Source organism: Lissotriton vulgaris, chromosome 1_2 (assembly GCF_964263255.1).
Source record: "Lissotriton vulgaris chromosome 1_2, aLisVul1.2, whole genome shotgun sequence".
Lineage (NCBI taxonomy): Eukaryota > Metazoa > Chordata > Amphibia > Caudata > Salamandridae > Lissotriton > Lissotriton vulgaris.
In genome coordinates, this window is record NC_141686.1 from 16,937,803 (window position 1) to 16,950,148 (window position 12,346).

At 45.1% G+C, this 12,346-nt stretch overlaps 1 protein-coding gene and 1 long non-coding RNA gene across 2 annotated transcripts in view; one reads left to right on the plus strand and one right to left on the minus strand.

The window, feature by feature from the left end:
• SMC1B (structural maintenance of chromosomes 1B) overlaps positions 1-12,346 on the minus strand; it is a 2,420,665-nt gene that overhangs the window by 848,657 nt on the left and 1,559,662 nt on the right. The gene's annotated exons all lie outside the window — the stretch shown is intronic.
• Positions 1,850-12,346, plus strand: part of LOC147733851 (uncharacterized) — a 72,112-nt gene continuing 61,615 nt past the window's right edge. The window contains exons 1-2 of the long non-coding RNA XR_015307518.1: positions 1,850-1,966; positions 2,509-2,566. This is a non-coding gene — a long non-coding RNA (uncharacterized LOC147733851). The remainder of the gene's footprint in view (positions 1,967-2,508; positions 2,567-12,346) is intronic.

Consider the following 12,346-nt stretch of genomic DNA (forward strand, 5'->3'; position numbering starts at 1 on the left):
GAGAGAAATACGATATTGAAATACGATTCTTGTCATCCCCGCAATTTGTGAGACAATTTACCTTTTGGTCAATATCTCAGAATGAGACGCAATTGTACGAGGAGGATTGACTTCTTCAGAGAAACAGATAAACTTACAACACGATTACGAGAACGAGGCTACCCACAGGGCCTTCTCAAGCGGGCCAGAAAAAGAGCATGGTATTACTCTAGAGAACAACTGCTCAATCAGAAATAAAAGAAACCAGCCATGGATAATCTTGTATGTGTTACCATGTTTCATTCAAGGAGTAACAGTATCAAGAAAATTATCCGAAAATATTGGAACCTGGTGGCACCGGAACTTCAGATTGATGAAGGCCTCCTATTTGCCTTCAAACGAGGGCGGAACCTTAAAGATAATGTGGTACAAGCCTACTTAGAACCTCGAAAACAACCTAACCTGAGAGACCAACTAGGATTACCTCCAGTATTATGCCACTTCAAATGCGGCATGTGCAAAGTTTGTCCACTATGCATGGAAGGTCCAACATTGGCTTATGGGAACAAGACCTATAAACTTCCATCTTTGACTAATTGCAATAACCCCAATGAAATTTACATCATCATGTGTCCCTGCAATAAGCCATATATTGACCAGACAACACAGAAAGTTAAACTGAGGATTCTGCAACATATGAGTCGTATTAGATGCAAGACGCAAGGGACACCAATGGTGGAACATTTCACGACCCACAACCCTTCTGCAGAAAGTCTGAGATGGAGAATACTGGAAAAAATCACTGTCAACCCAAGAGGCGGATCAATGTCAGCGGCTTTGAATAAAAAAGAAAGCAAATGGATACACACCTTAGAGTCGCTATCCTTTGGCCTCAATGAACATGAGGAAATTGCCAAGCAAATGGGCCTACTGTAATCCCCTACTAACCTGTACACCATTTAAAAAACCTATGACCATCAGCCCTTTCATATAGGTTTTTTAAACTAAGAGCTTCATATTCTATTACAGAACACATTGATGCTTAAATTTGAAATACATATGCAATGGGTAGTCCTAATCATGTAATTCTAACTATGCTCATATGACTGTGATCACTGTTCTATTATGATCATTGTTCAAATATGATATTGAAACGGAGTCTACCAACTGGGTATTCAAATAATATGCATGTACCTTCAGGTTCGAATATACATGTTAAACTAGCCTTGAATATGGAGACCTGTTGAGCATCTTCAGGTTCTGTTATATATGTTAAACCAGCTGTAAATATGTAAATCTGGTAAACAATTGATTTAGACCGAGGACAAGTTAACTGTGTAATTGTATGTCATCTAATTCATCTCATGACATTGATTGACATTGATATACATTCGAAGTCATGGTAATAATAGAATTGGACCGAAGGCAATCGTATATATATGCAGTTTTAGGTTTCGTTATACATGTTAAACCACTTTTGAATCGGCAAAATCTAACCTAGACCGAGGATAATCCAATTGTGTAATTTATGTCATTTTATTAATCTTTGGGTCATTAGATGCACAATTTCAAGTGTTGATAAACATTCTAAATCATGTTTAATTTCTACGATACTGTATCAATGTTTGGACTATGCATGAGTTTTCTCTCTGTTTAAATTGCATAATTGTCATGTACCCCCCGAAATACAGACATTAAGATTTTTAGTACACAACAATTGAGTGACACTTCGGGTCATCTAATAAATACCAAGCGGTAACAGTGAGGCTTTGTGAAGTGACGTGAATATGAATAAACAACAACACGTGACGCCTCGGTTGCTGTGGAAACCGCGTTGCAACAGTGACGTAGTTGCGCGCTCACGCTATGACGCTCTCACGCCATGAAGCTTTAAAATCCCCTTTTTCGGCTTCGTCGGTAAGCTGACTTTCTGCAGCCGATGGATGAGTAGCAGCTGAGTATAGCGAATACTATTACAAATTGCCCGGTAAGCACTGACCATTGCTCTACAGAGAAGCCATCGGTGCCGCATATGTTAACGCTAGTGTAACTGGAGCGTTTCGGCATCCACACGATGGGTTTAATTAATTCGCTTTGAGTGCCGCAATACTTGGTATTTAGACTATTGGTCCAATTAGATGACTTTTGGCGCCTCATTCTAGTAGCTTAATATGCGACACGGTCCATCCTATTAGTGCCCCAGGCGGTGTGACACAGCTTTTCACTTTTTAATAGTTTGCACATGTGGCAGCACTTGACAATGCTCTTAAAGCGCCACCGTTAAACCCAAAAGCAGGCATAGTAATGTATTACTAGACGCCAATTGTTGTATCTTTATACCAGATAAGTGGCATATGATGCCATGGCTCGCAGATGTGTCGCGGTTGTGTGAAGCGACACCGGCAAGCCTTAATTAACTTCGCGCCTGTATATTCTTATGCAAAATGATGCTAATTTAATTGCCTTCAAGTCACACTCAGTATTAATGTCTGAGATTGACAAGTTTCCTCCCCCTCCCTTTTTTCACAGATTACAGGACTCTGCGCCAAATTCGGTCCAGGTGACTTACACGCACTTGGAACCCAGGGTAAGTACATTAACCGCCCGCGCCATTAGGCAAATTAGGTTAGCCCTATAGTTCACCTCCTCTGATATATTCTCCCTTTGACTTATCCGCAGACTGTCGTGCTCTGTACACTTGTCTTGAAAAAGGCCTGCCGCGACCTCAAACATTGGCGCCCTAAGGGTCAAAAACTTCGACATCTCTTCATAGGCCTTAGAATTCCAGAATCCTAGCGAATTGACAGAAACAAATGGGATTCTGCAAAATCACACTAGCGGATGGCCTTTATGAAATTAAAACTTGTATATATTTGGATAGATTGTTTATATTGAAATTCATTATTATTGTATACATTGCTTCTGTCACGTGATCACTATTCACTATTGTCACTTTTTGCACTTTTATCAATATATTGAGTTATTTTTGAATTGCTTTGAATGAATTTAATTTAGATAAATATAAAAATGCAACAAGCTATATACAGGCTTTCTTCTCATTTATTGTAAGAACCTGTTTTGTGTTTTTTGTCAGAGGGAGGTTTTCTTTATTGCATGTAATAGCATTTGCAAATCGTTTGTGTTGTCACCCGACAGAACCATTTTTAATTTTAACCATTGACTACCCAGGTTTTGAGGGACACAGGGTCAACCCCGTTTTTCATATAAAAAACAAATAATCCAAGTAAAGCATGACTGCTTTACTTGGAGTTGAGTACAGAGAGTTGAGTACAGGTTACTTTGGGTTTGCTCGTTTTTCACTGGGAGATTTTAGTTACGCACCCCCTCTACCAATAACCCAATAGTCAACAGAAATGTATCCATTTAGGTTTTCAACAGATGTGAAACTAACTATTTCAAATCCATATAGACTAGTTACTGAAGATGGCTGGCTGTAAATAGGGAGGGAGGCTGTCCGCTTGGTACTAGTAAATCTGATAGAGAACTGGAGTGTCACCAAAACAAATCTGCATCTCTGGATTTTCTGCAACTTGCATCTGAGCTAGGAGTGAGAACAATAGAGAAACACGTATTCTGCTAAGTCACATTTTCTGCTAACTCACTACGAAGTACCACTGTCCGAACATACCTCCTCAACCTCCTTTTGATATCCCACTCCCACTACTTGGGTTCCTCACATAGAACTCTACTAATCCTTGCTGCTGCCCCCTCCAATCACGTTATCAATCTGGGTAACGGGTTCCCCTGAAAGCCTTTTTTCGCCTGTAGATCTATTTATCAGACACTACCAACGCCCACCCACATACACCACTAAGGACACATGCTAGACTCCCCCACCTTTCTGCTATCCACCTCCTGAGTCTCCTCAACACAGGCCCTACAACATCTTAATAAACCATGGCCTCCTATGCACAGAGCAGTCCAGATTCCAGTCTTGTGAAGGTAGGTCAGGACAGTTACATAACCAACTACCCACCCAAGCTATCTTAAAATGCAGCCACATCCCTTAAACACAGAATTCTTAAATCGAACCCAGAATCCTAATCTCTGACCCATATTACTGCCAAAAAAAAGGAGCTGTCACAAATGATCTGATCTTTTGCACTAAAATAAGGGCACAGTGGAGAAATGCCTTCCACTCACTACTCAGCATCTCCTTCTCTAAGAAAGTTCATCATGGCCTAAGTCTCTTTAGTCACCTCACCCACATTCAAAATAAAGGCTACCACATCCATTTATAATAATGGGATGATCCTCGAATCGTAACCTAGAAATCTTTGATGAATGTTTCTCCGTGTTTAAGAGTTCTCTTAACAACAGCGCCTCTCTCAAAACTCCAGTGGACTTTAATCCCTCGCCTATTCCTCAGGGCCACAATTAAGCCTACATTCTTAATCCCAAGCACCATACTATTCCACCTGAGACCTTGAACAACACTCTCTTGCTCATTGTCGACATAAACATTTCTCCCGCTAACAATGTCCCTCTCATATCATCATGGGACTCTAGGTCTTTGCCCACACCTTCTGCCCCTCAAGGAATCCCCCTACATCACCTAATGACTTCTGCTACCATGAATAGCTCACAACCCCCAAACCGAACCCCTCTGCCTCCCAAGCTCACTAACCACTTCAAAACATCTGCCCCCCCCCTCCACTCCCACCTGGCCAACATCGACAGACCTTCCCCTGCTGGATCGTTCCTTCTCCTTACCATTCTCACTTATTTTCCTCTACTGCTACCTTACCCGGGACTGACCCCCCCGCCCGATCACTGACACTCAGGCCTATGGGGCCTCTAGACTAAAGGAAATCATCTGGGAGCTTCAAAAACTCAAAACTGACATACAAAAGATCATAATCATCACCTCAGAGCTGGCCTCTGACTTATCGTCCAACAGTTTTCCCTGCAAATGCCCAACCATTACCTTAAGACACCCACTCCTCCAGCTGAGAAGATGAGGTAACCTAAGCAGATATCATTAGCTCGTCTTGGAATACTACTTCCTAGCCAAACGCCACGTCCAGACCCATTAGATTTAAGAACTACCTTTCTGGCCTGGATATTCTCTACCTTCTTCTAACTTACAACTCCACTCAACTTGACATATCAATCACATCTAGACCTATTCAAACTGTGCCGTAATACCCTTTTAAAGATCCTAGTCATCAGACAGTCACTCCGGAGCCCATTCAAACCATTACACAAAACCCGCATAGAACCCCCACACATAACTCTAATGCTCTAAATACCGCAAACCTCATGCAAGTTCACATTGCACAGTCTACTTCCATTGACTCCAAAACTCACCTGAAATGCATCCTTCTCAACTGCAGATCCGCAGTGAAACATGCTGTGGACATCGCTGACCTCATCCTTGATCAGGAACTTGACCTCCTGATTCTCACTGAAACTTGGCTCAATGTCTCCTCAGGTCTTGTCCTGGACATCCTAGTACCTCCTACTCACAATATTATCAGACTTGACAGAGCTAAGAGTAAAGGGTGGAGGCGTCGCCTGTATTTACCATAACTGTCTCTCAGTGAAACAGTCTCCTTCCACTTTGAATACCTGAGCATCAACATCTTCAGCAAAGAAGAACCCCTATGCAACCTACACATCCTCTACCACTTACCAGGAGACAACCTCCTTCTGATCGAACAAACAATGGAAACCGTCTCATCAAATCTTGATCCTCATTGCCCCCAGATCTTCCTGGGAGACTTCAACCTACATTGGAATGACCCGAACGACCTGGCTGTGAACAGTATTAAAAATATTCCTACTTGACCTCAACCTGACTCAATTCTGCGACAGCCCAACACACAACTTGGGCTTGACCCTCGATCTAATCATCTCCAACTCATTCTGATTGAATCGATTGTCCCATGTGACTGGTCTGATCACCACTTTATTACCTTCCTCATCCTTGAACGATGGAACACCCAAAGACTTCAACCAAAGAAACTGAAACACTGGAAAAGATTGCTACAAAATGCAAACATGGAAGACCTCATATCACGCAGCAATCTGTCCCTGCCTCCCCCCATACTCATGGCAGATGTCCATGAACTCACTGAACATTACAGAAACTCCATGCTAAAAGTTATGGATGCAATGGCTCCCCTTCAACTAAAAAGAAAATCCAAAAAAGACCCTCAACTTTGGTTCAATGACTGTCTAAACTCAGACCGGCACAACTTGAGACAAGCAGAACGAGCATGGAGATCATCTCCATTTACCGACCTCAAACTTTTGAGATTAAGCAGGAGTCTGTACAACAAACACATCAGAACTTTAAAAGCGACCTTCTTTAGAAGCCAAGTGAACAAAGCCAGAAAGCACCCCAAAATTCTGTTTGAACTGATCAAACGGCATTCCAACAACATACCCACTCAATTGACAAACACCGCCAGTCCCCAACCTAACTGAGAGGACTTTGCTGCTTTCTTCCTAGGAAAACCCAACAAAATTGAAACTTCTCTAAGGTCTGCCCTGCTCGAATTATCATCCTTACCAGACTCCTACCTAACTCCCCAGGCCCCTCTTCCTACCTACCACTCCCCTAAAAACAATGCTCGTTGGAATCAATTCTAAACCTTCAATGACACATCCATTCTCAACATTCTCTCTACCTTCAAACCCTCGAATCACTTCAACATCTCATATTTCTTTAAAGAAATGATAAGGCCTCTAGTTCCGCTCTGGGCCAAGATTGTGAATGCCTCCCTACTAAAAGATGAGATCCCTGACTGCCTAAAGTCCGGGCAAGTACTCCCCATTCTCAAAAAACCTACGGCAGACACTGAGGATCTGAATAACTTCCAACCAATCACTAACACCCCTACTCTGGCAAAGCTCATTGAGAAATGTGTACAGGTACAACTATGTACCCACATTGAGGAATTCCAGTTATTAGATCAATTTGAATCGGGCTTCAGTCAAGGCCACAGCACCGAAACAGCCATCACTCACATAGTTGATGGCGCTCTTACACTACTTGACCGGAACGAATTGTGCCTATTAATCCTACTCAACTTCTCATCAGCCTTCAATACAGTCAAACATGACAACCTTGTGAGCCTTCTGGAACAAAGGATGGGGCTCTCTGGTGCAGTACTAAAATGGATTGCCCCCTTTCTCCATATTAGAACACAGAGAACTAAATCAAATCAATCCCTCTCCCATCCCAGTCCTTGCACCCTGGGGGTGCCCAAAGGCTCCTCGCATTCACCCTCACTTTTTAACCCCTCACTGAAATCCTCAAGGCATTTAACATCAAATACCACATGTATGCAGAGGACACCCATTTGTACATGAAAATCTCCTCGCCTACAATATCAAGTCACTCAACTGAACCTAACATAAAACACTTAACTGGCTTCCCTTCAACCATCTCAAACTAAACGCCCTCAAAATGGAATTCCTCCTTGTTTCCCGGCCCGAGCAAACACCCATCATTGAGGAATATATGAAAAATCTTTCTGCTCTCAACTGCAAACCACATATCATAGACTCTACAAAATACCTGGGAATAGTGTTGGATAGGAACTTAAATATGCAGGATCACATCAGTGCATCCACCAAAGGAGCAAAGTTCAAACTGAGCATCCTAAGAAAACTAAAATCTTTCCATCCCCCTGATGACCTCATGTCCACAGTACAAGCATTAGTCGTCTCACAGCTGGAATATGGCAGTGCAACACTCTGCGGTCTTCCTAGGTACAGATTGGCTCCCCTAGGAGCCTCATTGAATGTGGCTGCCAGGTAAATCACAGTCTCCAAGAAGTGCAATCACATCTCCCCGGACCTGAAATCTCTCAATAGGATACCTTTCAAGCAAGGATACACCGAATACTTGCCTGCATGACCACAAAGCCCTTCACTTCAACACGCCTCTTTACCCTGCAAAAACAAATTGAGTTGTCAGGTGGTTCCCGTATCTCCAGGAGCCCCAGCACCCTGTTACTTAAACCGAAGGAATTAAAAAAACCAAAAACTTACAACTGTTCCTTCTCAGGAATCGATACAAGAATCTGGACTCCCTGCCTACGGAAATTAGACTGATTCCATCAACAGTGTCCTTCAAAAAGGAAGTCAAAGCACTACTGATGAATGCTTGCCTGTCCTGAAGTCAGTTGGGGTCCTGAGCCACCTTATCTACTATCACGCTGAATCTCTCGCCTTATTCTACTGCCTAATTCTTTTGCCCACTATTATGTTGTTACGTAACTATAGTTATTTTTGTCTATTGCTATGATTCTGCCACAATTGCCTCCCCTCATAGGTGTTGCATCCCTCTGTAAAGCGCTCTGATACTCTCTTGGGTCATGTTCGCACTATACAAAACTTTTAAAATAAATAAATATTGCAACCCTCTCCAAAGAAATTCCAAATGTATTGCCCAGGAAAAAGAATACCCTTGCAATCGTTGATGAAAAAAGGCTGCACTTTGCATTTATCATGGAGCTCAAAAATTCATTTGCGCCACATGGTCTGGATAATCAAACAATGCCTCATTACATAATTTCCATTCATGAGATGCAAATGTCATTGTGCAGAGGATAGACACTTGAAAATGTTGAACAAACATATATAGCTGCCAAATAGGTTTCGTTGTCCAGTGCCACAACCATAGTTCCACATTTAAAACCGAGGGTTGGGGGGAGAAAGGGGGTTTTATTGCACTCAAGATGGCGCACAAGAGTTGAGCTTTGGCCTGTGAAGTGACTAATCGGATATCTGTGGTCTTTCAAGGCACCGTCATCCTACAACACTACTATAACAGTGTGAAAAACAGAAACATAAAAAAAAAAGAGGCCGGGGGAGATCATACAATGATCTAGAGCTGCACCAACAGCCTCTGACAGAGCGGTTTGGCAGGGTGGCACCTGCACAATGGGGCCTGGCCTACCACGCGCTGCCACTCTATAGAGACAATACAGGGATCTGATTCACAAAATGAGGCAAAGGAAGCACAGGGAAGGTGACACAAAGAGCCTGATTAGCACAAGTGGCCTTTATCAGATCCGAGAGAGTAAGCAAGCAAGATGGCGCCCACAAGTCGACACTGATCTAGGCGGGGTTGACAGAGATCGATGGGCTCGTCTGTGAGTGTAAACTGCGTGTGAACACTAGATGCGGACGATCCTTCCCCGAGATAGCCGAGACTTTCAGCTAGATTCATGAAACAAAATTGCGATCGCAATAGCTGCGAAAAAGCAATTGCGATCGCAATTTGATGAAATGGTATTCAAGACAGTTGAAATCCAAAAATTGCTAATTCTCTAATTTTATTTGCGATATCGCAACTATATTCGCAGAATCCTGGAAGAAGCCCATTAGCAATTCTGTAATTGCGAGAAACCATGGATTCTGCGAATAACACTGCGATATCGCAAATAAATCGCAATCGCAATTCATGAAAAATCGCAGATTGCGAAAAAGAAAAAAATCGCATTTTGCGACGCGCAATTTAAGGAGAACCCAAACCAGGTGGTAACCAGTAAGGACATTTTTTTTTTGTTTTGAAAAAACGTTTCCTAATTAGCAACAGGTGCAGGCCTGACCAAACACACTTAAGGAGATGCAGCTGCAGCATCAGGACTCTGACAATGCCAGGACTCTACATTTTGGTCAGGCGGCGAAGGCTACAGCGAGCAGCACGGAACAGACGTAGGATCCAGGAGCGGATATTCCGCCAGCGAGTCACCCTTCTGGGACAAACCAGAGAGCAAATATACGCTAAGTACCGCCTGAATGGGCCAATGATCATCAAGCTAATCCAGGACCTAGACCCCCTGATGCAGCACCCAACAAGGAGGACCAATGCCGTGCCCGCACATGTCCAGGTCTTGTGCAGCCTGCACCTTCTGGCCTCCGGAAGCATTCAGGGGATAGTTGCAGTTGCAGGGGGGATATCCCAGCCCACCATGTCCCGCTGCCTAAGGAGTTTCCTAGATGCAATGCTGACCCAGCTACACCACCACATCTCATTCCCCACCAGCCAACAGGACTTGGATGAGACCAAGCATCAATTTTACAATGTTGCTCAATTCCCACATGTGATAGGATGCATTGACTGTACCCACATCCACATCTGCCCACCAGCACAAACGGAATACATGTACCGCAACCGCAAGTCCTACCACTCCCCCAACATCCAGATGGTGTGCAATGCTAAGACATACATCACGGACATAGTGGCACAGTACCCAGGGAGCACACATGACTCCTGCACAGCGGCCTCCACACACGACTGGCCAGGGGAGACTTTGGTGAAGGACACCTACTCGTTAAGTAAACTTCCCCCACAAAGTTACACTGTGATGATGTAGCTGCGCAGCACAGGCACTGACCCTCTGCTCCTCTCATTCATTCAGGTGACAGTGGCTACGCTCTCCGTGAGTACCTCCTCACCCCATACCTCAACCCTGCAACACCACAGCAATGGCGTTACAATGTAGCACACATACGCACAAGAAATTGCATTGAGAGGACATTTGGCCTTCTGAAGATTCCGCATACTTCACAAGACTGGTGGGGCCATCAAATACGAGCCTGAGGTCTGCTGCCGCATTGTGGCTGTGTGTGCAATACTACACAACATTGCTACCAAGCGCCGGATACCTGTAGAGATATCTGGCAGTGAGTCGGAAGGGGACCACCGCCCACCTCCACATGCGCGTCATGCACGCGGGGAAAATCCTGCTGAAGGACACAGACAGCGCAACCAAATCACAATGAACTGTTTCTAGTGCACCCATTCCCCTCACCCAACACTTCACTCATGCATGACAATGGAAATAATGACATGAGTCTGATGTACTATTATAGAATAAATATTGTTGGTTGCACAATAATATGGCATTATTTCAAACAGTAACATATGAGGAGTATTGCTCCATACTACTCAATATTTTGTAGTGGACATGCTTATGTCAGCAGCATGTCCCTGCCCTATGTACATTAATGTCATTGGCGCCTCCGGCGCGAAGCTCCCAGTCGCCTCTCGAGCTCTTCCTCCGGCAGAGCACGTGATGCCGCAGTGGGCCTGCTGCTGCGGCGTGGAACACTGACCTGTGACGAAGACAGGCTGCTGTGACTCGATGTCCCCTCGCTTGTGTCATCCCCTCCTGCGTGGCCTTGGCCAGTTGGCTGCAGAGCCTGGACAGCAGTGGTTACCTGCTCGAGTGCCCGTGCCACGTCCTGACAGCATTGTACCATCTGGAGTTGCATTGCCAGAGACCTACGGGACAGCTGGGAGGTGGCGTTTCCTATTACATAATTTGAGCGCGTGTACGCCGAGAGGCGTGTGAGGAGCTGGCGGTGGCGGCGGCGGGTGAGGTTACGCTGGCTGACCATGGCCGCAGTGTTTGCCTCCATAGCTGTGGTCATCCGGTCCATCCAGCCGGGCATATTGGAAACATTCCTGCCTGTGTTGTGCAGCTACAGGTGTATAGCTGCTAGGTGTTGTGCCTTTAATTGGTGCACGCCCAGCATGCGGCACTCTATTGAGAGCCCTGGCACACGCACAGTCATCCCCCTCCTGCCGGTGCGTGGCGTACTCTGGCGCTGCTCCCTGACCTGCCTGCTGGGCTGTGTGGGCAAGGTGGGTGTGTGTTGTGTCGCTGGTCTTGCAGCACCTGATGTTGACGGTGCCACTGGCATGGGTCTTGCAGCTGGCAATGGTGGTGTGCCTGATGTAGCTGTCGTTGCAGGTGGTGGTACGCGTGCTTGGCCAGATGGAGCTGGTTGTGTGGATGTATCTTCCTCACCCTCAGGCTCCTCTTGTGTATCATCAATTTGCAGCCCCTCACTGTCGCTGCTGGTGTTATCTGCGCCACCTGTGATGGCAAGTGGACGTTGATTAATTACATGTATCTTTGACATGTGAGGTTTCTACATGCATGCTGGCTACAATTCCCTGACTGGCTGTTGCATTGCGTACATTAGGGCATGTCTGGCTGCATGGGACTTTTTGTACATTGTGGTCAGACTACATGTCCCACAATTCAATAGGGATGTTCTGATGTGCATGGGCTGCATGACTGGGGTTTGTTATGAGTGGCTATAGGGTCATGGCCATTGTTAGGGGACAGGGTCGCAGTCGCATGGCACTTACCTTGGCTGTCTTGGGTGGGTCGGGATGAGTCCAGACGGGTTACCCCCACACATGCCTCAGGCTGCAACGTGTCCTCAACACGATCCTCCAATGGGGTGTTGGGAGGGACTGTAGGCTCTCCCCCTCCAGTTGCAAGGCGCTCACCCAGCCTTTCAGCCACCCTCTCCTTGGCACCACCTCAGAGGTCGTACCACCTCTTTTTGAGGTCGTCAATGGATCTCT